The following is a 12,282-nucleotide window of genomic DNA, read 5'->3' as shown; positions in this document are numbered from 1 at the left end:
GGTAGCTCAGGGTGTTTGTTGGGTGTTGGTAGCACAGGGATTGTTTTGGGCATTGGTAGCTCAGGGTGTTTGTTGGGTGTTGGTAGCACAGGGATGTTTTGGGCGTTGGTAGCTCAGGGTGTTGGGTGTTGGTAGCACAGGGATGTTTTGGGCATTGGTAGCTCAGGGTGTTTGTTGGGTGTTGGTAGCACAGGGATGTTTTGGGCATTGGTAGCTCAGGGTGCTGGGTGGTGGTAGCACAGGGATGTGTTGGGTGTTGGTAGCTCAGGGTGTTTGTTGGGTGTTGGTAGCACAGGGATGTTTTGGGCATTGGTAGCTCAGGGTGTTGGGTGTTGGTAGCACAGGGATGTTTTGGGCATTGGTAGCACAGGGATGTTTTGGGCATTGGTAGCTCAGGGTGCTGGGTGTTGGTAGCACAGGGATGTTTTGGGCATTGCTGAGCAGAGCTCACACAGAGCCAAGGCCTCCTCTGGCCCTCACCCAGCCCCACCAGTGAGGGGCTGGGAGGGGACAGAGCCAGGACAGCTGAGCCCAAGTGACCCAAGGGATGTCCCAGCCCATGTGGGGCCGTGCTCAGCACACAGAGCTGGGGGAGGAGAGGGAAGTGGGGATGTTTGGACACCTGCCAGTCCATGGGCAGTAGGGGATGAATTCCTTGTTCAGTTTTCCTGCATGTGCAGCTGTTGCTGTACTTATTAAACTGTCTATATCTCAGCCCCTGAGTTTTCACACTGTTACTCTTACAATTCTCTCCCCATCCCACCAGGGGCAAATGAGTTAGTGGCAGTGTGGGGCTGAGCTGCTGGCCGGGGTTAAGCCATGACAGTCTCTGAAGGGCAGCCTCAGGATATCTCAGCAGAGTGTGTGAGGCTGAGGGAAAAAAAAAATAGGTTGTTTGGCATCTGCAAACAATACTTTTTTCTTTGTTGTGAGTTACCATTACCTGACTGAAGTACAACAAGTCCTGCAATTGCTTAGGGAAGAAAAAGGGGGAATGAAATGTACAGTGAGAAGGAACGAGGATGGAGGATTATAGTTCTGGTTTCCTCCTGATGCACATGGTGCAGTAGGAAAGGAGAATTTGCCAGATGACACACTGGGAGCAGCTGTGCTCACCTGCACTCTGAGAAAGCATGTTGCTGCTTTCACAGATTCATGCTCTCAGACACTTCTATAGCCTGTCATATGTCATTTTTGGTACATGTTTATATTGTTAGACAAGCATCCAGGAGTAGCTGTCTATTTTCAAAGCAATTTTCAAGGCTTGATGCATCCTGTGGAATCTGTCTGGTCCATCAGTCAGACTGTGGACAAGGAAATAGCATTATGGAAAACAAACACATGGTTCTTGTCTGCCTCTGTCCAGCTGGTGAAGCTCCATGTGTGTAGGAACACTTGGTCCACATAGAGTGTGCTTGGGACAATGTGCTGCTGAAATCTAGAAAATCAGGGTACAAAGTGTGTACTCTGTTCATTGGAGTGAGTGATGAGAACAGAATTTTGCCACTGACTGGACTGTGCACATGCCCTCTCTTTATAAGAGTTGTTACTGTTTTCCATGCTGTAAGTCTGAGTTGCAGTGTGCCTCTGCAAACCTCCTGTGGCAGCCCCTGCTTGTCACAGCTCAGTCACAGCCCTCAGGAATTCCTGCAGCTGGCAGTCCTCCCTAAAAATCCATGGTTCATACTGCCTTACAGCATTGCTGCCAGTCTGGAGGTACAAGCTGAAACCAGCCTTAAATTTAGTGGAATTTCAAAATTGGAATTTTCAAAGCCAAGAGGTTCCCTCAGTACTGAGATAACGTCGGCTCCTCTTATTAAGTACAAATACTAGAAATGTGGTATTCAAGTAATATAATTTTTTTCAATGCTCTTATGAGAATGTTACCAACATTTCTAGTTTATTACATAGAACAGAAATACTAGCTGTATCCTGCACTTACCACTTAGAATGCAAGTATCATGAAAGAGGTTTTCAAGTATTACATGTTTTGGTAGCATTTGTGGAAATCAAATGTAATTATTGGAATAATATTATTTTTATATTGAACAATTTTTTTATAGTTGAATAATATTATTATTAAACTCTTTCTCTAATTGTCCAGTATTTGCACTCATGCAGCTCTGGTGTCACAGCCAATGAAATAAAGTGAATGTTGTAGTTCATATACACATGCACAATTCAGGTTAGCAAATGAAAAGTACATGTTAGATGTGATGCTGCAGAAAGTACTGTTTAATTTTAGTCCCTTAATTGGTCTCTTAGGCTGAAATTGGACTCCCAAATGTTTGTGTCAGTGCTGTGGGGTCTCAGCTCACTGCTAGGTGTGCCTCTGATGGGGGCAGGGCCCTGGCTCTTGTAGGATGCCAGGTTTTCTCTCAGCTGTATGCTGGAGTTCCATGGTAGTACTCAAGGTGTAGGCTGGCTGTCTGGGGATGGTGGTGTGGGGAATTGCTTTTGAGAGCAGTCAGCCACTGCAGAGCTCAGGGCTCTGTGTATAATGGAACTTGCATTTACTTTTACTTCCATCGCATTGCAGTACCAAAAGGACCCTACAAGACAGAGAGCTGGAGAGGGATTTTTTACAAGGATGTAGTGATAGGACAAGGAGTAATGACTTCAAACTGAAAGAGGGTAGGTTTTGTTTAGATAACAGAAATTCTTCTCTGTGAGGGTGCTGAGGCCCTGCCGTAGGCTGCCCAGAGAAGCTGGGGCTGCCCAGTCCCTGAAATTTTCAGGATCAGGCTGGATGGGGCTTGGAGCAGCCTGGGATAGTGGAAGGTGTCCCTGCCCATGGCAGAGGTTTTGAAACTAAATGAGCTTCAAGGTCTTTTTGAAGCAAAGCCAAACCATTCAAGCATTCTGTGATTTTCAGGCCTTCAGTATAAGTAACTTGCCCAGTCTTCCTGAAATCCCCTCTTCTGTGCAGCCAGCATGACCTGAAGCATCATCTGGTTGTTTTTGCTGCCTCTGCCTGCAGCATCCTGAGTATAACAGTAATTTGCAATTTACCTTCTTTTCTGCTTCTGCCATATCCTTCATTGCAAAACACAGGCCCTCAGTGTAGTAGCATCTGTGTGGGTCTCCAGTACAGAAACAGAATTAAGGTTTTTTTCTTCCTTTGAAGAGCAAGGCGGTTCTTTATAGAAGGATCAGCATGATTAGCTCACTGGTTTTCATGCACTTGTTTGCTTGTATGAAGGCTTTTTCTGTCAATGGGAGGAATGTTTAGCATCTGATTTTCTGAACTGAAAAGATTTCCCATCTGTATAATTAGCCTTATTTATACAATTAGAGCTTAACTACTAATTGCTTGGGGTTTTTTTAGTTTGCTTCCTTCTATGTAGAATATTCATCAGACAGCTGATATTGGAAATTCAGAGATTGAACAATATTGTTGTTTTTCATGTTCCTACAAGGAATGCGTTTGTCACTGAAGCAATGAATTTTTGAATGTTATCTAAACACTACTTAATGTCAACATTTTTTTTTTCCTGAGTGACATGATGATGAATTCTGGAGAAAAAAAACTGTCTTAGTGAAATTTCATCACATAAATAATCCAGTTGTGCCAAGAAATCCTATAATGACCTCAAGGCTTAGCAGCTGCCAAATACACCACTTAGCATTAGCCACTCTTCTTGTGATATCAAAGTAATACACAATGAACACTGCCAAATTTGCTTTCTCTAACACTTAATGTATCTTTTTTAAACCTAATTTAGTGCCTGCAAATGGCATTTGCTTTTATAATAGTAACATGTGCTCATGCTCTACATTGTCCTTCTCTGTCTCTCTAGCATGATAGGGGCTGTGGCACATTCTGTACATCTTATAAATTAATAATTCCGTTATCCAGTAAAAATAAAGTAGTGTGAACATGCTGGTGAGTGAGAGCAATCACACTCAGTTACAGAAAAAGACAGTCCAAATTTGAATGTCATCTAATGATAATAATATACCAGGCTCAAAATATAAAACATTTAGTCATACACTGGATCATCTTTATAGAAATTTGAAAGATTTTAGAGATTGTATAAGCATAGCAGTGGAATTATGATTATAAAAAATAGCAGTTACAGTAATTTCTTCCTAATCTCGAAGAAATCCTGTCAAACAGAAAACAAGGTATGACAGTGGAACCTCCTCAGCCGGTGGTGCTGGCTTTCTTCTCTTAGGGAAACCATCTCTGCAAGGCTCCCCTCTGTGCTGGCCTTCACCCCTTGCAGTGCTTTGTTACACACCCTGCAAGGCCCAGCAGTTGAGGGAAAAGCAGGCAAACTGCAGAGGCTGCTGAAGGCAGAATGCAGTGGGGTGGGGCTGGGGCTGTGCTCCGTGCCTGTGCTGGCTGGCCAGAGCAGCCGAAGGGAACACTCAGCTCTACCTGCTCTCAGGGCACAGCACCTTCCTTTGAGTCTGCCTCAGCTGCATCCTGACCCCATGCTCAGCTGGGTAGTGTCTTAAAGGCTTTTAGAGGCTGAAATCTGTCACCCTGGTTTTTTAAGTTTTTCTAAGCCTTCTGATGTTTACATTCTTGTAATGAACTTTCTCACACATTTTCTGTAAATAACTTATTGTTTTACATTCTTTTATGGAGGAGGAGAAATTTGATGGACTGTTGGTTTGTCCAGTGTCATTGGAGAAGTGGCACTGTCACCCTCCAATCCACTGTCACTTTTGGAAATCTGTAAATGTTGGAGTCAGAAATTAAAAGTTCTCTTTTTACCTTGGGAGAGCTGTGTGTGCACGTCATGTTATTTCATGTCCTATAGTGACAGAAATCAGTGTAGCTGATTCCTGGCTCATTAAACAGGAATAGACAAATAACTCTTCTGTTTCTTCTATCTGTAAAATGGAAATTACAGTGTTAAGAACTTTGGATGAAAAAATTCGTCTCAGGGTTGTTATTTGTGATGTTTTTACCCAGCAGTGAAGGTGGGATTAATAGTCAGGCAATTTAAAAATACTTGCAGGATTTTCCTAACTGAGAGTGATAGAAGTCGTTTGGCTGCATTAACTAAAAATCAGCCATTGATACAGGTGTTATTACTGTTACTACAGGATACATAAATCGTACTGCTTCTGTGTTGTACTTCGGTTTGCATAGCCATACACAACTTCCCTTAGACCTCAGATAGAAGCACACCTGCTTGCACATGTGCTCCTCTTTTTGTCTGGGAGTTGATCTGTTAATATCCTGACTTGTTTACTGCTTAGGTGGGTATTGCCACTACCATCCATTACCAGTTTTTAAACACTTCAAGGATTTGGGTTTTCCACTACTTTTTATAGCCTCATGAGGCAAAAAGTGTTTCTTCATATTCAATGCTTTCATTTGGAAAAGCCTAGGTTGCATTGCTATCCCAGTTGTCATGATTTCTAGCTAATTCTGTAGAAAAACTCTTAAGCTTCAGTAAATTGATCCAGTAGGATACGATTGACAATAGACAAAAATTCTGGCATTTCAGGTGATCTCGTAAAAACTGTCAGAACTGTCATTAACTCATAACTCCCTCTGGAGTGGCTCTTATGTCTTTTAGGGCCTCTGAGATTGGCCTTTCTATTTTGCCAGGCTGAAACTTTTCTTTCACAGCATACAGCTCCCAAAGAGTGTACTTAGCTGTAGCTGTGTACTTTCCTTTGTTCATGCCAAGAGTATTAACAGTATAAGATTGAATTAAACTTTACTAAGACTGCAGCAGTTAGGATCTTCAAATCCTTTTCTCCAAAGCACTTCTTCCTCATAAGAGAATTGGGAAAAAACCAAAAGAGGCCTAATGTTTAAAAATTCCCATAAACAACTTGATTGCTGTCATTGAGTGAACCAGCCACACATATCACACTGATCAGCAAAGTTTAGAGCTTTTTTTTCTCCCCCAAACTCTTTGAAAGCATGGGTGCCTAAAATGGGTGCTCCAGGTTTGGTCAAGTTTGAGACAGTTAAAAGTCCTACATTCAGAGCTCAGATTCAAGTGACATCATGAATAGCTTAAAATAATTACCTGCTTCAGTCAGACTGGATTGTCACATAAAAGGCTTTAAATGAAATGAAGCATAGTATTTGAGTGAGAAGTGTCTGTCCTTAGCACTCTGTCCCTCTTGGAAGGTGCAAGGGGTGCTGTGGATAGCATGTTGCAAGGCTTGTTTTCCCAGGATAAAGTGGCCTTCAGGGGATTAGAGCAGCCAGGCTCCTGAACTGCTGATATGCAGCCTAGAGATGTATTATTTCAGTGCCTGCTACAAGAATATATTGGACAAAATGCCTTGTAAAGTTGTGTAGTTTAGTGTTGCTGGAGGACTTAGTGTAAGCTGCATGTGAGTGAAGCCTCTGGCCAGCTGTGATTTGTGCTGACTTCTACCAGGCTGTAGAAATTCCACAGCAGGGCAAACTCCACTTCAAACTCCAGCTCCCAAATGGGATGTCACAGAAATAAGGATTATTTGAAAACTAAAGCAGTTCTGAAGTGTGGTGAGGAGCCCAAAGGGTGCCAAGGTGAAGCTTTTAAAGAGTGCTGTGAGCATAGCTGCTGTGTGTGGCACACACCCAGGGCCTCAGAGCTGGAATTGGGGCACCCTCTGTTTCAGGTGCCAGCTGCTGCACTCAAATTAGTCCAATCCTAGTAGGACCTTTCTTTCATTTCCTTTCCAGGGTGGTGTCTGCTGTCTTCACACTTCTTCATCATTTTTAGGCAAAACTGGAGAATTCTTCGTTTCTTTCTGGCAGCTGTAGACTGCAGTACTTCCTCCCCTCCCTGCCCCTGGATAATTCCCATGTCTGTTACAGGTGCACTGCTCAGGGTGCTAAAAAAGCTCATTAACCACAGAAACTCTCTGTTCCCATCACCACTCTGTTCAGGATGCCTTGAATCTTCTGGTTTGTGGCTAACAGGCTGCCAGCTTCCTGGTAGGCAGAATATTGATTTCCATACCCAGTAAATATCTTGTATTTTAAAATAAGGCAATTTTCCTTTTTAATTATTGTTCAATGAGCACAGCTGGATTCAAATAACTTGACGTAATAGTTAGGGCCTCTTAACAGTTCCACTCCCATCTCCTGAGGCCTTTCTTAGCCTCTAGGATTTTTATAAAGATTTTATTTCCCCTAAATATAATTACATTATAATCTAATTACTTTTGTTACAGTTCTTCACATAATTAACCTTGCTATTTTCAAGCTCAAAGAAATCAGATGGAACATACCTATACTAATGCTAGAATGATAGAACACTATATTACTCTGAAGAGCTTATATTTCTTAAAGTTACTTCTGGGTTTTTTATTTAATTTTTTTTGTTGCTATGTTCACTAAACATCTTCCTAGCCACTGCCAAATAAAAATAATATTTACCTGATTTTTACTATACATCAGTAAAAACATAAGTGGTATGAATAGCAGGAAGGACCAGACACAGGGGTTTATGCTATTTTAAATGGGAATCTTTTTCATAGAATCTGCTGGTGTGAAACAAATGTTGATGGGCCTGAAGTGTGGAGTGGAAAAAAAACATGCTGCAAATTGAGTGTCTTGTCATAGTTTGTAGGCTAGGTACTTCCTTATCTATTTCCTTTACCAATATAGGAATTCTTGAATTCTGTTTTTCTGTTGTCATTTTATACAGATAGAGAACTGCATCAAAATCTCCTTGGAATAGATGTAATTTTATTCAATGTTCATGGGTATCTTCTGAGTAGTGTTGGAAAGCAAATTTCCTGATAACAGTTCCTGAGTATTTCAGTTTTTCTGCAGCTTTGTGTTTGGTGAGTGGGTTGGAGACCCACCGATGGACTTGCATGAGCGGAGCTCCAGGCAAGCAAATTCCATAAGGTGTGTGAAATGTTGACTGGGACACATCTGCTTTAAATTCTCAGTATATTTTCTAAAATTTAATAACACTTTGAGGATCAAGGAACATGATAAAAATAAATTATCTGAATACCTAGGATACCTCTACAAATAGCAGTAGAGAGATCCCACTCTACTGGCTCTCAGAATGTCAGAAAACAATATTTTTTATTTTGTTTTCACATGGACTGTTTCAAGGAAAAGTCAGAGAGGGATATAGCTCTTTTTTTATGCAGGATAAAAATTATTTTTGAAAGAGAACTGAACTTAGTCAATTTTGCTATCTTATATTCAGTATTTAAAGTCTTTTAACATTTTTCATATGAACTAGATATTTTGGGGTTTTTCTCCTATTATATTCATAATAGAAAATATATTACTGTTATAGGTAAGTAATGTAATAGTTGGCTCTCACAATTAAGAGATAGATATTATATAGATGTATAGTAATGTTATTGTAAGATGTGATTCCATAGTCCTCTTTCCCTACCCCCCTTGTAATAGCCTTAGTAGTCAAGGCATTTAGAGGAGGCTGGGTTGGTACAAGGAGGAGCAGCAAAACACCAGACCTCCAATCAAGATGTAAAAAAGTAATGTCCACCAATGGATGACAGAGAAAGAGTTGACTGACAAAACTTTCAGAGGGGCTAAGGATATAAAAGGCAGAGCATCCATTTTGTAGATGAGCCATGTGGCTGGCAGCCACAGAGGGGGCTCCCAGCCCGAGAATTTCTCCTTATTTAGTCCTTTTGTTGTAATTTTTGTTAAGGTTTAGTAAACCTTTAAGATTTTAAAAAGTGAGCAGTTGTTTCTCTCATTACCTTTTTGGAGGAACTCACTCTATTGTTGTGGATAATTTTTCATGTCATTTCAGTGGAAGCTAACAGAGCTCTGCCTCGGTTCTGATTGTCTCCAGTGAGGCTCTTTCTGCTTTTCCAGCAGTGGCACTTGGAAGCACCATTCTCCTTTCAGGGCCAACAATATTTCATGCAATTTCCATGACAATTTTTCAGAATAGGCAGCTTGAGGTTTTTCAGCTGAAGGGGTTAAAATAGATGTTTCTGTCTGGAACAGTCTGGAAGCTGCTGCTACCGCTGCTGTCAGGGGCAGAACCAGGTTTCACAGCAGGGAGAGCCCCAGGAGCGGGCGCAGCCCTTCCTGTGCTGTGTGCCACAGCCTGGTGACAGCCCAGGGGCAGTGAGAGCACAGGGGCAGTGAGAGCACAGGGGGCAGTGAGAGCCCACGGGCACTGAGAGCACAGGGGCACTGAGAGCCCAGGGGGCACTGAGAGCCCAGGGGCAGTGAGAGCCCACGGGCAGTGAGAGCCCAGGGGGCACTGAGAGCACAGGGGGCAGTGAGAGCACAGGGGCACTGAGAGCACAGGGGGCAGTGAGAGCCCAGGGGCACTGAGAGCACAGGGGGCAGTGAGAGCCCATGGGCAGTGAGAGCACAGGGGCACTGAGAGCACAGGGGCAGTGAGAGCCCAGGGGGCACTGAGAGCCCAGGGGCAGTGAGAGCACAGGGGCAGTGAGAGCCCACGGGCAGTGAGAGCACAGGGGCACTGAGAGCACAGGGGGCAGTGAGAGCCCATGGGCAGTGAGAGCACAGGGGCACTGAGAGCACAGGGGGCAGTGAGAGCACAGGGGCACTGAGAGCACAGGGGGCAGTGAGAGCCCATGGGCAGTGAGAGCACAGGGGCACTGAGAGCACAGGGGGCAGTGAGAGCCCACGGGCACTGAGAGCACAGGGGCACTGAGAGCCCAGGGGGCAGTGAGAGCCCACGGGCACTGAGAGCACAGGGGCACTGAGAGCCCAGGGGGCACTGAGAGCCCAGGGGCAGTGAGAGCACAGGGGCAGTGAGAGCCCACGGGCAGTGAGAGCCCATGGGCAGTGAGAGCCCAGGGGGCAGTGAGAGCACAGGGGGCAGTGAGAGCACAGGGGCACTGAGAGCACAGGGGGCAGTGAGAGCCCATGGGCAGTGAGAGCACAGGGGCACTGAGAGCACAGGGGGCAGTGAGAGCACAGGGGCACTGAGAGCCCAGGGGGCAGTGAGAGCCCAGGGGGCACTGAGAGCCCAGGGGCAGTGAGAGCCCAGGGGGCAGTGAGAGCTCAGGGGGCAGTGACAGCCCACGGGCAGTGAGAGCACAGGGGCAGTGAGAGCACAGGGGGCAGTGAGAGCCCACGGGCAGTGAGAGCCCAGGGGACAGTGAGAGCACAGGGGGCACTGAGAGCCCAGGGGCACTGAGAGCCCAGGGGGCAGTGAGAGCACAGGGGGCAGTGAGAGCTCAGGGGGCAGTGACAGCCCACGGGCAGTGAGAGCCCACGGGCAGTGACAGCCCACGGGCAGTGAGAGCACAGGGGGCAGTGAGAGCCCAGGGGGCAGTGAGAGCCCACGGGCAGTGAGAGCCCACGGGCAGTGACAGCCCACGGGCAGTGAGAGCACAGGGGCACTGAGAGCCCAGGGGGCAGTGAGAGCCCACGGGCAGTAACATCTCATGGGCAGCAGAGGCCAGAGAGCCGCAAGGACCCCGTCCTGTGTCATCCCTGCTGCTCTGAGCAGCATCAGCAGAAATGCAGCTCCGTTCCAGCAGTTTCACTCCAGAAGCTCTCAGGCAGCTCAAATCTGCACATCCACAAAGCACAGCTTGGGAAATGAAAGTAACGAACTAAGGAAACTAACTGGGGTGGAGAAGGATGAGCAGAGTCCATGACAGGAGTCAAAAGGGGATGGTTTTCCCCACTTTAAGTTCTCTAAAAGCTGCTGTGAATATTAGCTGTGGAAAAACTGAAAGCTAGTTTAGGCCTAAATTGAGAGCATGTCTTTGTGGATGGAGGGCCTCTCTTGATTTTATTTGATTTTAGTAAAAGTGCATAAGATAACATGACAGTTGAAGTGAAATATAAACCCACTCTTTCTTTAGTATTTCAGGTTCTTCATCCAAAACTTTTTACAGGAATACCTGACAAGTCTTTATGATGAAAAAAATAAATTTCCAAAGGTTCTTTTGCCACTAGCTACCAGGTATTTAAATCTTTGCCTTTTGCCAGGAAAACTCTTTTGATAAATGCCATCTTCCATGTAATAGATTCTGCTTTGGCAGGTGGGGGAGCCATCTGTTTGGGTGTATGTATTTCCTGCTGAGAGCATACCCTGTGGGCTGGTTATGGACACAGCAGTGCAGAGGTCACTCTACCTGGGACCCCAAGGGTACAAACAGCAAAACATGCCCCCTCTGTTTCTCTGCTCATTTGTTTTGCCTAAAATCACATCAGTCACCTTCATCACCTCCTTGTTCTTTAAAGATGTACTTCTCTTTACTGCTTTTAAACATTTCTTTATTAATGTGAGGACTTTCTTGCTCTATACCAGCTGGTTTTTTTAAAGGTTTTTTGGCTAAGGCCTTGTCAGATGCCTTTGAGTATACAAATATAGCCTGGATTTCTGTTGTCAGTATACCTATTGATAGCTGTAGAAAATACTTTGGTAGATAATGAGGCAAAATTTCCTTCACAAAATCTGTTTCTGGCAATGCCAATTTGGCTATAAAGGGACTCATTCTGTTCTTTTAAAACAGTTTTCACCAATTTACTTGGCTTTCTAGTCCATGATTGCCCAGAACTCCTTTGGGATCAAAGCAAATTTAAGCCAGAAGTTAAACAGCACCATTGGTAGTTAAGTCTTCAGTTTCTTCTGCTGTAGGCAGTTATCATATGGTCCTGGTGACTTGTTGCTGCTCATTTGCTCATCAGACAATTCTTTTTGAGTGTCTTCTGTCATTAAGTTTGATTTGACATAGACTCTCTTGTGTACTGCTGGAAAGAGAGGAGATTCCAGAGTTGGAGTCTATCCAATCTCCTCTACCAGAAATGCACAGTGGTTTGGTTTTTTTCTTCCCATCTATAGCTTTATGGTCATTAAGTCCTTCTTCTACATCTTCATCATTTTATGACCTACAGATTCTTATCAGAATTCTTTCATCTGTGTTTTTTGTGTCTTTTGAAAGCTGTTCCTCAAGTGTTTTTGGGGTTTTTTTATATGTCCTGGTTTAGGGCAAATTTTGGAGGAAACCTCCAAACTGGGGTTCCTCTAGAAAGCAAATCCAAGTGGCCCCTCCTGCAGTTGGTTTGGGAAAAGATTTCCTTGGAGGAAAGTGGAAAAAACCTGTTTATTTAACAGGAAAAGCATTCACCAGCACTGTCTTGGTTTGGAAAGACAGGTGTCTGCTTCAGGAGCCTCCCCTGAAATGGAGAAAATTACCCCCCCCCCCCCCCCCCCGAATTGCTATAAATTTTAAATTAAAGGGTTCTCAGACAACAAAAATTATGGGAGAAGGATATAATAGTTCTTTAATAGGAAAGAAAATAAAGGATAAAATAAACAATTCAGTAAACTAAAACAATACTGACAGAGTCAGAACACAGCCTAACACCCTGTGGGT

Source organism: Agelaius phoeniceus, chromosome 9, assembly GCF_051311805.1.
Source record: "Agelaius phoeniceus isolate bAgePho1 chromosome 9, bAgePho1.hap1, whole genome shotgun sequence".
Classification (NCBI taxonomy): Eukaryota; Metazoa; Chordata; class Aves; order Passeriformes; family Icteridae; genus Agelaius; species Agelaius phoeniceus.
This window is presented reverse-complemented; position numbering follows the sequence as displayed.